Source organism: Chenopodium album, chromosome 2 (assembly GCF_948465745.1).
Source record: "Chenopodium album chromosome 2, dcCheAlbu1.1, whole genome shotgun sequence".
Taxonomy (NCBI): Eukaryota; Viridiplantae; Streptophyta; class Magnoliopsida; order Caryophyllales; family Amaranthaceae; genus Chenopodium; species Chenopodium album.
The window spans coordinates 45,109,651-45,123,925 of NC_137835.1; positions in this window are offsets into that span (position 1 = coordinate 45,109,651).

Consider the following 14,275-nt stretch of genomic DNA (forward strand, 5'->3'; position numbering starts at 1 on the left):
CACCAAAAGAGCAGCGGCGCATCTCCACTAGCCCAAACCGCAGCAACCAACTTCACCACCGCCCCCAATTTACACCTACAATCAGCCGCACTCGCAACAATCACCAGCAGCACTTTGCGCCACATCAAACCACCAATTCGCACAAGCAACGACAAAAAATCAGAGCAATTGCGAATTATCATGGTTCGGGCAAACCAATGAGGAGTTCGATCAAAATGCAAAAACAGCCAGAAACTTTTCAAGTTGTCTAAATTGAATAGGTGTGGTCGAACATACCCATGGTTCGACCGAACCAGCCCGTAGTTCTGTCGAACCTACCCGAGGTTTGATCGAACCACTCCACGAGCTTCACACATGGTTTTTAATTAAGATCGAATGGCCTTGATTTGATGATCGATTATAGCCGTTGAGGATGAACGGTGGTGATTCTTCGATGAAGCTTGATGATGGATTTTGATGGGTGTGAAGTAGGGGATTATTCCACCATTTTTAAGGAGCCAATTTTGAAGAAGAGAGTCTGGTTGTGTTTTGTGGGAATTGATTTTGGTTTATTTTCTTTTTTTTTTATTTCTTTCTTTTCTTTTCCCTTTTTTCTTATTTCTTTCTTTTATTTTTATATTAGTTTTCTTATTTTACTTTTCCTTTTTAATTTATTTTATTTTATTTTCTTTTATTTTTCTATTTTTCCTAGCTTAGTATATATACCCATTTTTGGGGTAATTAGAAGGGGAGAAAAAAAAAACAAGCACCATCTATTCTACTCTCTATTTAGTTTTAGGAGAGCTTCTCTCTCTAGGTTTAGGTTAGGATTAGGATAGTTTAGAGAGAAAAAGTAAGGGTTTCACCATTGTTGAGCTTGGATATTGAAGAGGAAGATTGCTCATCTTGCTTGTAGATTTTCACATTCAATCAATGAGAATCTCTAACTCTCTCTCCTCTATTTTTTATTTTCTTTATTTTGATTATTATTTTAGTTGTTGGTATTGCTTGTTAATCATGTTTATTCTCGATTATTTGTTAATTAATCTTGTTATTAGCATGATTAGTGAGTAATTTCCCCATTAAGGGGATGGTTGTGGTGTAGTTGGATCTTGAGCATGTTCTAGGGTTTAGAATTGATTTATTTGTGATTAAAGTCTTTATATGCTTGATATTCTTTAATCTTCTTGCAAGTGTACATTGTTGGTTGATTAAAGGTGAATCTTTGCTAACAAGAAAAGGAAGTTGACTTAGTTAAGGTTCATTACTATCGATTGTTATTTAATAGTACCTCCTAGTATATGGTTCTAATGTGGAAACATAGAGGCTATGTTAGGAGAAGCCCATTGACCCCGGAAGGCGGCTAGATTGGATCTTTTACTTCGATTTTCATGCATGTTTAGTTCATAATTAATTCAATTTCTATGCCTTTGTTTATGTTCAAGTGAATGCTATACCTAAACCATTTCCCTTACTGTTTTATTTCTTGTTTTAGCATCTTTAGACTTTAGTTTATTTATCTCCTATTCCGGACTAGCTTAATTGTCGATAACATTTGGTGGTGTTTATCCGTTCTCTGTGGTTCGACCCCTATGCTTGCCTTATACTCGTATTAGGTTTGTTTAGGTTGTATAAATTGTATTTGATCTAGAGATAGACAATTGACTACACGTTTATTCCCTTGTCAAATTGGCGCCGTTGCCGGGGAACGACTTCCATTACCGTTATGTTATCTTATTAAGACTAGTCCATTGCTTATAATTTTCTTTTGATTTGTTGTTTTTTTTATTTGTGTTGCTTTATTTGAAAAAAAATGGCTTATATTTCTATTCCTCAATTTGATAATGAACCATTTTGGGTGTATTTCAATAGACTTGAGGATTTCCTAGATGGTGTTAAAGGTTTAACTAAGGGTGATTATTGTGAAATCATCAATTTGGGATTAAATGAGAATTTTAGAGGAGTAGTTGATAATATGTTAAATGGTAAATTTCAAGACATGTCTTCGGATGAGGCTTGGGATTTCTATTCATGGTTAGCTAGGGATAATTATGATTGGGAGAGGGCCAATCATGAGACTTATGTTCGGGATTCTCATGCTTTTAATATTGATGCTAATTGTCATGATTTTGTCTAATATGAATTCCCATGATGTGCTTGATGCTCCCCATAGTGACCATGTAATGCATGATTTCAACTTCCCTCCCTCTATAGCTCAATGTAATGAGGTACATTCTAATGATGATGAAGTGCATGTTCTCTCTCATATTGCATCCGATTTTTGCATGAATTCTAAAGGTATGCCCCATAGTCCCCTTGGTGATTCCAATGAGCAAGCTTTTGACTCGTCTATCCATGATGATTTTGACTCATTTGAGATTATGACCCAAATATTTCTTGAGTTTCAAACGGTAGCCCATAACCTTATGAGTGAGATCATTGATAAGGCTTCATTAGAAAGAGATGAGTTTGAGAGAAATTTGCCCCCATTCACTCTTGATTTTGAGATGGTAGGCCTTGAGAAATTTAAGGGAGATGTTGTTCAAGGTTGTGAAGAGGAGGTTGAGGTTGAATTGCTTGGAGTTTTTGAGCTTGAGGGAGATGTAGAACGTGAGGGTTCTTCATTTGAGGATTCCATGATTGATTTTCATTCCCTCATTAGTGATGTGAGATCTTGTGATGAGGGATTAGCTCCCCCTTTTTGCCTTTCTCATACACCTTTTTCCCAAAGGTTTAACCATATTTCCTACTATCCTATGTTCCTCCCTTCTTTTCTCAAAGAACTTCTTAGGGATCCTCTTCCTATTCATGATTCCGAAGCCCCCAACTCTTTCATTGTTGATGAGGAAAAGAGTTATAATGCCAACCAAAAAGATTTTTGTGAGGATTTTTCTTTTTCTTTTTCTTTTTCTACTTTTTCTTCTTATTTTCTTGATTTTTCTTTTGATTCTTTTACTTTTTCTTTTCTCCCTTCTCTCAAGCATAAAGTCTCCTTGTACTTTATGTTTGCTTGTCATATGAGCATCACATACGCTCTATTTCTTGATATGTTTGCCGGTGCATATGACAAGCTTTTGCGTTCTTTGTCGGGTTATTTACTAGATTTGTCATGCTTAAACGTTAAGCAAGCCTTTGCGGGAAGTAACCCGTGTTTTATTGCTTTCTTTTTCTTTCTTTTATGCTTCTCATTTTTGTTTACTCTCTTGTCTATGTGTATAGGTACTCGATGCATATACTCATGTGCAAGGATTTTGGATTGAGCTCCTTGAGAAGAAGCACACCAACGATTGCTTGCATTTGGAAAAGCAACAAAGACGAGGAATTAGATGAAATTGTGGACAATGTGCTCAATTGCGGGTTTCAACACCCACCTCACATTTTGTTTACTCTTTCCTTCTTCCCTCATCTTGGATTTGCTTTCTTATATGCATTTGGATTGAATGAATTATGACTTGTAGTGTGGATGTGTTTTCTTTCTTCCCCTCCCACCCACCCTTTGTGCCTTTATTTAGAGCATTGAGGACAATGCTCCATTCTAGCTTGGGGGAGTAGCTATTCGCTAGCTTGGGGGGTTATCTATATCTCTCGGTGGTTTCTTAATCCATAGTCTCATGATTGCTTGATTTATTTCTCTCATACTTGCCAAAGTCTATTATTGAGATTGGTTTTCTATGTTTGGATGACCATGAGCGCCTTATTGAGTTGACTTTTGGTATTTGTAGCTTTGATTGATCATGCTTTCATCTTGCACAATTGTATATGCATTCTTGAGTATTGTTGGTTTTGTGAATATTTGTGTGTATAGTGTCTTTCCATGGAATTCAAGGCAAAGTTTCAAAATGTTTTGTTTTAAACTTGGACATAATTGGGCTTTAGCACCTAGAATACCCTCTTTGCTAGTTGTTAGAGGTTTTCATGCACTTGAATGTCGAGGTTGGTTCACACATATAGCGTTGCCAAGGTAGTAGAACTTAAGGGCTTTGAGACCTTAGCTCACTTGGTTTGTGGTAAGATGGTTGTCGCTCTCTAGTTAGTTGAAGCTTTAAAGGTGATTTTTGCTACTCCACTACCGTCATTCTTGTGAGGATGTGTCTATATTGTTCTAGCCTTCTACATTTCTTGCATGTGTGGCGTTTGGATCCTTGGCATTGTTAGCTTATATCGAGAATTTGGCTTGATTCTACCCAAGATCGAGACCGAACCAACCTAGGGGAAGACGAAGGCAATTAGGATTTTTGTTTTGTTTTGTTATTTTCTACTCTTTTATTTTCTTTTGCATTAGCTCATTTAGTAACCCAATTTGAGCCATTTTCCCTTATTTGGCATAACCACATTACAAACCAATGGACCTTTGCTTTATTTTCACCTTTATTAGTTTTTGTGAAGCATCCTTGGGACTTGATTTGTATTTTTGGTTAATGAAAGTGAGAAAAATAATGAAAAAGAAGTGAAAAACTCAAATTTTGGTACTTGTGATTATATTTGTTATGTTGAATGGTTTGAGAAAATGAGAAGAAAATAAAGGAAATGAAAGAAAAAGCCGCTCAAAGTTAAAAGAAGCGAGAGCAAAGAACAAAAAAAAAAAAAGAAAAAAAAAAGAAAAAAAGAAAAAAATTGAGAAAATACAAAAATTTTTGTTGTTTGGTTGAAAAAGAATAAGCTTCGGGGAGGAGTTGCTAGAATTTTTGATTTGAAAGTTGGTAGTTTATTGAGTTTGAATTGAGGAATGATCAACCTTGCTTCTCTTCTAAGTTTACCACCAATTCCCAAATTTATTTCCACGCCCTTTACCCTAGCCTAAACATTTCAACCCATTTTAAGACCTTTTGACCTTAGTGAGGTTTAGTTACTACCGGTGGAGGGTAATCAAGCCAAGCCTATTGAGCGAGCTATCGATGCCAAGATGTCGGGTAGCCTAAATGTTTTTCATTGCTTATTTCTTCCAGTTCCTTCGGGGAATCTCGAGATATCACCTTAAAAGTGGATGCAAAACTAGTGAGGACGCGGAAGTTTGGTTGGAGATAAGGAGGAGTGTAAGTTCCTCTAAGTTCTCTACCCTTTGCATGCTTTATGTGTGCACCAATCTTAGCTATTCTTTAGCTTGGCTACCTTTAATGTCTAGAAAGGATTGTATTCTTGTGCATTTAGCCCATTGTTTGTGTTTGGTTTGAAATGTCAAAACTCGAGTTTTCTTGATTTCAACTTTGCCTTGAATGTTATGTGTTGCCAAGAGTTGTGGGTTAAACCTCTTAGGAAACCCTCATGAGAGCTTACTCGTCCTCTTTGGCGACATAGGGGTTTAAAGGGCTTGATGCATACGCTAAATGCATCCGTGATTCCTACGACAGTGAGTTAGTGTACATTCTTTCTCTTTGTTTCTATTTTGTTTCTTTTGCTTTCAATAATTCCATCTTGTTCTCTTTTGCCTTAGCTTTGCTCGAGGACGAGCAAAGGTTTAGCTTGGGGGAATTTGATGAGTGACATTTATGTCACTCTTAGGGAGTAGTTTTAGAGTCATTTTCGTGTTTATTTTCCCTTATTTTCCTTTTATTCTCTTGTTTTCTCTTTAATAAAGTTTCTAGTTTATTTTGGTAATTTTGGAGCATTTTAGTTTATTTTCTTTATTTTATTAATTTTAGTTTATTTTTACTTTATTTGCTTGTATAGTTTTATGTCTTTATTAGTTTTAGTTTTATTTCTCTTATTTCTATTTTACTTTTATTTATTTATTTTATTTTATTTGTCTCGGTTTCACCCTCGGGTTTATTTGTGTGTAGGCTCGAGTTCAAAGTCCAAGCCGAGGCTTTTCAATTGCCACCCAACATCAAGCCCCTGCTGCCTCTTTTCCGTCACCCCACCTTCCTTATCCTCCACCACACCAAAACAAACCAAAACCCCCTACTCCAATTCACCGAGCTGCTGCGCCCCCCTCACAACACCACTCACCTCCAATACACCAAGCAGCAGCACCACTGCTCTCACCACCTCACACGACCACAACCAGACCCCCACATCTCACAACCAGCGCTCACCCTTCACCAATAACCCCTCACTTCTAGTCGCCAACAACAACAGCAATCACCACCGCAACATCTACTATAGCAGCAGCCCGCAGCAGTTGCTGCGCCTCCCACGCCTGCCACCATCTCCACCGCTGCGACTCTCACCACCAAAAGAGCAGAGGCGCATCTCCACTAGCCCAAACCGCTGCAACCAACTTCACCACCGCCCCAATTTACACCCACAATCAGCCGCACTCGTAACAATCACCAGCAGCAGCACTTTGCGCTACATCAAACCACCAATTCACACAAGCAACGACAAAAAATCAGAGCAATTACGAATTATCATGGTTCGGGCAAACCATTGAGGAGTTCGATCAAAATGCAAAAACAGTCAGAAACTTTTGAAGTTGTCTAAATTGAATAGGTGTGGTCGAACATACCCATGGTTCGACCGAACCAACCCGTAGTTCTGTCGAACCTACCCGAGGTTTGATCGAACCACTCCACGAGCTTCACACATGGTTTTTAATTAAGATCGAATGGCCTTGATTAGATGATCGATTATAGCCGTTGAGGATGAACGGTGGTGATTCTTCGATGAAGCTTGATGATGGATTTTGATGGGTGTGAAGTAGGGGATTATTCCACCATTTTTAAGGAGCCAATTTCGAAGAAGAGAGTCTGGTTGTGTTTTGTGGGAATTGATTTTGGTTTATTTTATTTTATTTTATTTTTTTTATTTCTTTCTTTTCTTTTCCCTTTTTTCTTATTTCTTTCTTTTATTTTTATATTAGTTTTCTTATTTTACTTTTCCTTTTTAATTTATTTTATTTTATTTTCTTTTCTTTTTCTATTTTTCCTAGCTTAGTATAAATACCCATTTTTAGGGTAATTAGAAGGGGAGAAAAAAAAAACAAGCACCATCTATTCTACTCTCTATTTAGTTTTAGGAGAGCTTCTCTCTCTAGGTTTAGGTTAGGATTAGGATAGTTTAGAGAGAAAAAGTAAGGGTTTCACCATTGTTGAGCTTGGATATTGAAGAGGAAGATTGCTCATCTTGCTTGTAGATTTTCACATTCAATCAATGAGAATCTCTAACTCTCTCTCCTCTATTTTTTATTTTCTTTATTTTGATTATTATTTTAGTTGTTGGTATTGCTTGTTAATCATGTTTATTCTCGATTATTTGTTAATTAATCTTGTTATTAGCATGATTAGTGAGTAATTTCCCCATTAAGGGGATGGTTGTGGTGTAGTTGGATCTTGAGCATGTTCTAGGGTTTAGAATTGATTTATTTGTGATTAAAGTCTGTATATGCTTGATATTCTTTAATCTTCTTGCAAGTGCACATTGTTGGTTGATTAAAGGTGAATCTTTGCTAACAAGAAATGGAAGTTGACTTAGTTAAGGTTCATTACTATCGATTGTTATTTAATAGTACCTCCTAGTATATGGTTCTAAAGTGGAAACATAGAGGCTATGTTAGGAGAAGCCAATTGACCCTGGAAGGCGGCTAGATTGGATCTTTTACTTCGGTATTCATGCATGTTTAGTTCATAATTAATTCAATTTCTATGCCTTTTTTTATGTTCAAGTGAATGCTATACCTAAACCATTTCCCTTAATGTTTTATTTCTTGTTTTAGCATCTTTAGACTTTAGTTTATTTATCTCCTATTCCGGACTAGCTTAATTGTCGATAACATTTGGTGGTGTTTATCCGTTCTCTGTGGTTCGACCCCTATGCTTGCCTTATACTCGTGTTAGGTTTGTTTAGGTTGTATAAATTGTATTTGATCTAGGGATAGACAATTGACGACGCGTTTATTTCCTTGTCACATATACACAAAGTGTGTGCTGCAACTAGTGAGTGTAGGTGACATTTTAAGACTTGTGTCATGACCATGTGGCTAGACTATGTGATTAGACTCAAGCAAAGACTAAGTTAAGACTTCATGTATATGCATTAAACTGGACAGGCTGTGGTATTTTAGTCATAACTTTTGATCTGTGACTCTGATTGGGATGAAACCAACGTCAAATTAAAGATAAAACTCGGGGATACTGATCCATAGGTTCTTCTTATAACTCCGACTATGATTAAACCAAGTTGACGCTTGTGCAGTATACGGGAATAAAAAATCCGGGTTGACTTAAAGGAATTATGACTCGATTTTAGACATATTTATTAGCTCAAATTAATTAATTAATTAATTAAACAAATTCCTTTAGTCATTAATTAGTTTATTAAGACTTTTTTACAAACACAAGTCAAACCAAACGGTTAGTTTAGTCACATAATAAGTATGCACAAGTAAGAGATGCACAAGTAGTCAAGTAATCACAACATGATGTAATGAGTTTGCAACCTAACCATGACTCTAGTTCTATAAAGTTCAGGATATGGGTTAGTCAAAGAGGGTCCATGGTTACTTGTACAGATGCATCGCGCGGAAGCCTTAACTTTTGAAGGGTTGACGCGAGTGGATGGGACACCGCGAGTTAAAAACTCGCTTGCATGGTTTGGTGAATTCAACATTCTCGGATGTACCCTTTGTTGCACAGAGCGTTCAATCAGGTAGATGGAGCATGAATTCCCAGAGGGTTATGTCCATATGTAGAACACATATGGGTTTCAGAAAAGTGAGAAAAACTTAATTAGGAAATAGGATCGAGCAAACAGTGCTAAAAACTGGTCAAAATTAGAACGCATATTTCTGGCTCGGTATTGGAAGAACTTGGCGCCAACGAACAGAGGCCGGCGCCGCGATTTGGCTCTGGCGCATGGATCGTTAAGGGGTGTAACCTTCACCCTGTGAACGGTTTACAAGTTCCTAAAACTTGTTGGCGACTCTTTTGCTCTATCTTTTTTCCCTTTGGACGCCACCATGCTTTAGTGTATGATCACAGTGGGGTTCAAGTTTGGGGTAATGCTTGAAATATTCCCTACAGTTTTTGGCGACTCTACTGGAGAGGATTTCTATTTTAATTCTTGAAATTTATTTCGGCAATGATTTAGAATGAGTGGATGAGACTCGAAAAGTTCTTTGTATTTCATGTGCGTAGTTTCTATTAACATTATTGTCATATGCATAAAAAAGATCTCATTGGAAAGACCATCCGTAATGAGTTAAATACATAGGATTTTTACACGTAGGAAATATAAGGAGTATCTTTCACAACTAGGATCGAAATAATGCTGCGCGAAACTTGAAAATTTTATCGAGCACAGAAAGCTGATGAGCCATGTAGGAACTAGCATCAGAATACAGAGTCTGTCGTCGCAAATTTGACTCTGGCGCTAGGCGACACTCTTGTCGCCAGGCGCCAAAGCCAAATTGCGGCGCCAACCTCTGTTCGCTGGCGCCAAGTTCTTCCAATACCAAGCCAGAAATATGCGTTCTAATTTTGACCAGTTTTTAGCACTGTTTGCTCGATTCTACTTCCTGATTAAGTGTTTCTCACTTTTCTGAAACCTATATGTGTTCTACATATGGACATAACCCTCTGGGAATTCATACTCCATCTACCTGATTGAACGCTCTGTCCAACAAAGGATACATCCGAGAATGTTGAATTCACCAGACCATGGAAGCGAGTTTTTAACTCGCGGTGTCCCATCCACTCGCGCCAACCCTTCAAAAGGTAAGTCTTCCGTGCGGTGCATCCGAACAATTAACCATGGACCCACTTTGACTAACCCATATCTCAAACTTTAGAGAATTAGAGCCATGGTTAGGTTGCGAACTCATTGTGTTTTGGGTGATTTTTGGATTACCTTGGATACTGGTCACGCTCTGCTGGCAATGAAAGTGGGACACCTGCAAAAAGAACGAATATTCCTTTACTGGAATATTCACCTCCGACGATCTAGTTAGCGATCTGAAACGGAAAAGCCTAGAGAGAGAAAATAGAGAGAAGTTGGAGCTTTTAATGCTCTTGCTTGTAATGTTGTAATCCACCCCTCCAATCATAAATGATTGGGGTATTTATAGGGGTGGGAATTTGTGTCCCTTTAGGGTTTGTACCCTAGAATTTCGTGACGTGATTGGCTGCGCAATCAGGTGATGCCAAGTGTAATATTGGGGCGCCGTTTTGCGGCCTTCATGAGTATCTCTCGAAATTTGGGCCATGATGTAATAAAGCCCCTTTTTTAATGCTCATTTCAAGGGTTTTGCTTGCCTTAAACTCGTGGTATCTTCCCGTAGTGACACGTGTCACCCTTTGTGGCGCTACAAGATTGGTCTACACACTAGGGTATTTTTACGTTAAACTCGTGGCATCTTCCCGTAGTGACACGTGTCACCCTTTGTTTATGGGACTGGTCCACGTACATGGGGTATTTTCACCTTGAACATTTGCCCCTCAGAGGGGGTGGCTCGTACGATATCGGCCTCCTCTGATTTTTACTTGCCTTGATGCGTACGAATATATTGGGATTTGGCAGACTGTTTTTCGTCCGCCTAAAAATTCAAGCGGACGCCTATCGTTGAGAAAGAAACGGACAAGGTAAGCCGCCTTGATTTTCGGAGAAAAGCGGACGTCTATCTATTGAGATGGAAGCTTTAGTTCCGTCTATTTTGTTCGTTATTTTGGACGCGCCATTGTTCGACCGTCTCTTTTTTCGTTCAATCTAACGACGTTGTCCTTTTGCCCCCTCAAATTCTAGGTTAATTTTTCAAATTATAACCGTTCAACTTCTTTAGGCGGAAAAGGTGAATTTACCATCTTGCCCCCATAAATTTTTCCTATATATACAAGGGCTTTGACCTCATTTTCACACTTTGGAACTTTGTGTTTTCTAGAGAGAAGTCAGAGCTTTTAGAGAGAGAAAGTGTTGTTTTCTTTGAATCTTCAAGAGCTCCGCCGTGCCTTTAATTTTTCCGGGTGCATCTTTTGATTTTTCCGATCAACCCCCAAGACTTTTCAAGTTTTCTACATGTACAGAGGTAGGCCGCCTGCTTTCTTTCCCTTTTCTTGTATTATTATTTTTTACTTTTCATTTTTTAAATCTGACGCAACACTTGGCTTCGCCCGTTTCTCCTCATGAGGCCGACCGTTCGCTTGGGACTAAGGAGTCTAGAGTGGATGGAGACGAGTCGTCTCCTTCATGGAGTGGGTCCATTTATAGTGCGTACAAGCTCACCTCCACCTATTCTTCTCTATCCCTGCAGTCGAACATGGCAAGAACAATGTAGACACATAATCGTCATGCGACTAGAAATCCAGACGGCAGTCTGGTGAATCCTAGGACTCCATATGACCCAAATAATACTGACTTAGAAACTCCTTCCACCACTCCTACGACCGCTTCCACATGCACTCATTGCTCGGCCGTGGAAGTAACTTCTTCTTTCGAGGAGCGCCAACGTGCACAAGGCATCTCTTCTGATGCTGGGGTGTCCGGGCCAACCCCTGAACCAAGGTCCTCAAAACCAGCCAACTCGGCCAGACAATCGGCCGGGTTGCGATCTCGTGAGAGACCCCCTACCTCTTTTAGGGCGGCCGTTTCTAGGCCGTCCTCTTCAACTCCCTTGCCACCCAATCTCCAACATAGCAAGTCGGACAGGCCAAGAGTTGGAATCTCTATTAACGAACCGTCCGACCTCCCCCCTCGCAGTTGCCTTTCTGTGAAAGTCAAGGCGGCCGCTGCTAAAGATGAGGGTAAAAGTCCCTTGGTTTTTGATGAGCTTCCCTTATCTGGGGGCGGCCGCATCTCTAGGAGTCGAAGCACGGTCGAGGCTGCGGACTTGGACAGAGTGTTGTCCTCTAAATTTGGTACCGCCCTTCACCAAGAGAATGAGGAGGCTGAAGAAGAGGCCGAGGCCGAAGGAGAAATAGCCGAGGAAGAAGAGACGGTCGAGGCTCCGGTCGCCAACATAGACAACTTCAAGGATCCGTATGCCTGTAAAGTGGGTAGCACAGCCTTGGGCTACCTCAATGACGGATTCGAGGAGTAAAAGGAGTTCCTCCATTTGGGAGAGGGCTTCGAGTTGGTTGCGCCACGGAAATCTCACTCCGTGGTGGCATGGGAGGATGAGCGGCCACGACGTAAAGCCTTCTGCGTCTATAGGGCCACCTTTGATGTTGGGCTTCGCTTTCCCCTTCACCCTTTCGTCCGCACTGTTCTGGACGAATACAACATAGCCCTCTACCAGGTGATGCCAAATAGCTGGCTGAATGTGTTCGGGTACCTTGTGACGTGCATCCGCAAGGGCTTCAAGTCGAACTATCCGGTTTTTTGTGAGATGCACTCCCTGACCAAGCTGGAGAAGCATTCGGACGACTGGTTCATCCTTAGTACCAATAAGGACTACATGGTGGTGGTCGACTGTGTCTCCAAGTGACGAGACTGGAAGAATCGGTTTCATCGCATCAAGACTAAAGATGTGGAGTTCAACCTTAGGATAAACTGATTTAATGCCAAGCCAATCCAGCTTGGTCGTGGTGTCCATAAGCCGTACAAGCCGCCCGTCCACCCCAGCCAAGCATACCAGCTTGAGTACTTTGGGGTCAAGAAGGTGAACAAGGATGGCAAGATGGTGGCCGTCCCTAAGAACTGGATCCCTTTGGTCAGTTGGCTTAGGGATCCAACATTTATGTCGGCCTGCGGCCTATACAAGAACTTTCCCCAAGGTGGGATGTCTAGGTTTCTCTTGCACGCTTATTTTTTGTGCGAAAAATTTTCTAACTTTTTTTCCTTTTCTATTTTGCAGTGGAAACGTACGCCATGTTGGATCCTGAATAGAAGGGGGAGATTGACCTGGCCCGTTACAAGGCTCGTCAAAGAATGTACGAGCAAACTAAGGAGGTATGAATCCTTTCTAAATCTAGCGTTTGTGTTGATAGGTTGGGAGGAGGCTTCTTCCTAAGCCTACACAGACGCTGCTCTTAATATTTATTTTTATTTTTATTATTTTTTGTTTTTCGTCCGGGTTACTATATTGGGAGGAGGATCCCAACTGTATCTACACAGACATTGACAAAGTTTTATAGTGTTAACTTTTGTTTTCTCTTCACAGCTGTCAACTCCAACCCCTAGGGCCAAATGAAAGCAGTTGTCCCCGGCTGCAAAAAATGCCAAGGACGGGAAGGCGTCCAAACAGAGGAAGACGGTCGCATCTAAGACCACTTCCACCGCTACGGCAGAGACTACGTCGGGGACTGCATCTAAGCAGTCCAAAGGAGAACAACCCCGGTTGGGTGATAGCGGGGCCTCCAAGTCCGTGGATCCAGCCGCCACGCCTGTCCATGATAAGTCTGAGAAATCAGATGACAGGGGTAAGTCGACCCTGGCAAAACCGACCGGGCCTGAACTGACTCCGCCCGTCCAAAGAGTCCAAGAATCTGATTGGCTAGAGGCCTCTCAGTCGGCCGGTGACTAACTTGGCCGTACGGGTGAGGAAGGTGACGAGCCTGCGCCGCCTCCTCCATTCACCTTCAACCCTCTTTCTCCTCCTAGCTTCTCAAATGGTCAGTTTAAGCACCTTTGCACACTTTTTCTCTTTAAGTATGCTTACTCATGCTAAACTCTTTGCGCCCGTGTACAGACATTACGGAGGAGCTGAACATGAAGCTGCCCGGCCAGTCTCTTATTGGGGCGGACAGGAAGGCTATGAGGGAAGCCATGGCTAGAGCCGTCCCTGCTGAGCAGCGAGACAAGCTGCGGGGGATTCATGAGGGCTTCCTTGGTCCTATGATCAACTGTAGTGCTGAGGTAGCTTTCTCAACTCTAACACTTAGCCAATTTTTTCATTCTTATTTTGCTAACTCGTTTTCTCTTGTACGCAGCTTTTCCTGCGGCTGGCCGCCTTCCTTGAATGGAAGAACAAGGAAAATGAGAAGCTGAAGCGAGCCTAGGATAAGGTTCAAAACGCCCAGGATGCCGTTATTGGGGAGACGGCCATCCAGCGTCTGTACTTTGAGACCCAGATCAATGCGCTGTCCGACAAGGCAGCGCGGCAAGCTGATGATCTGGTGAAGCTGGGCGAGGCTCTCGAACAAGAGACCGTGGACAAGGAAGCCATGAGACAGGAGAGGGATCAAGCTATTATGGACAGCTAGCGCTGGAAGGAAGGGTTCGAGGCCTTAGAGAAGCTTAAAAGCGATGTGGCCTTGGCCCAAAAGAACCTGAAAGAGGCCTTGGATAAGGCGGACGCTCTCCGGGCCGAGTTGGAAACTTTAAAGAAGTCCGTTGAGGACTTAACCCAACGTTTGAAAACACCTCGGCCCCCTAGTGCAGACGAGGTTATCCGCATTGAGCAGAATACTGAGGATAGATTGAAGAGCCA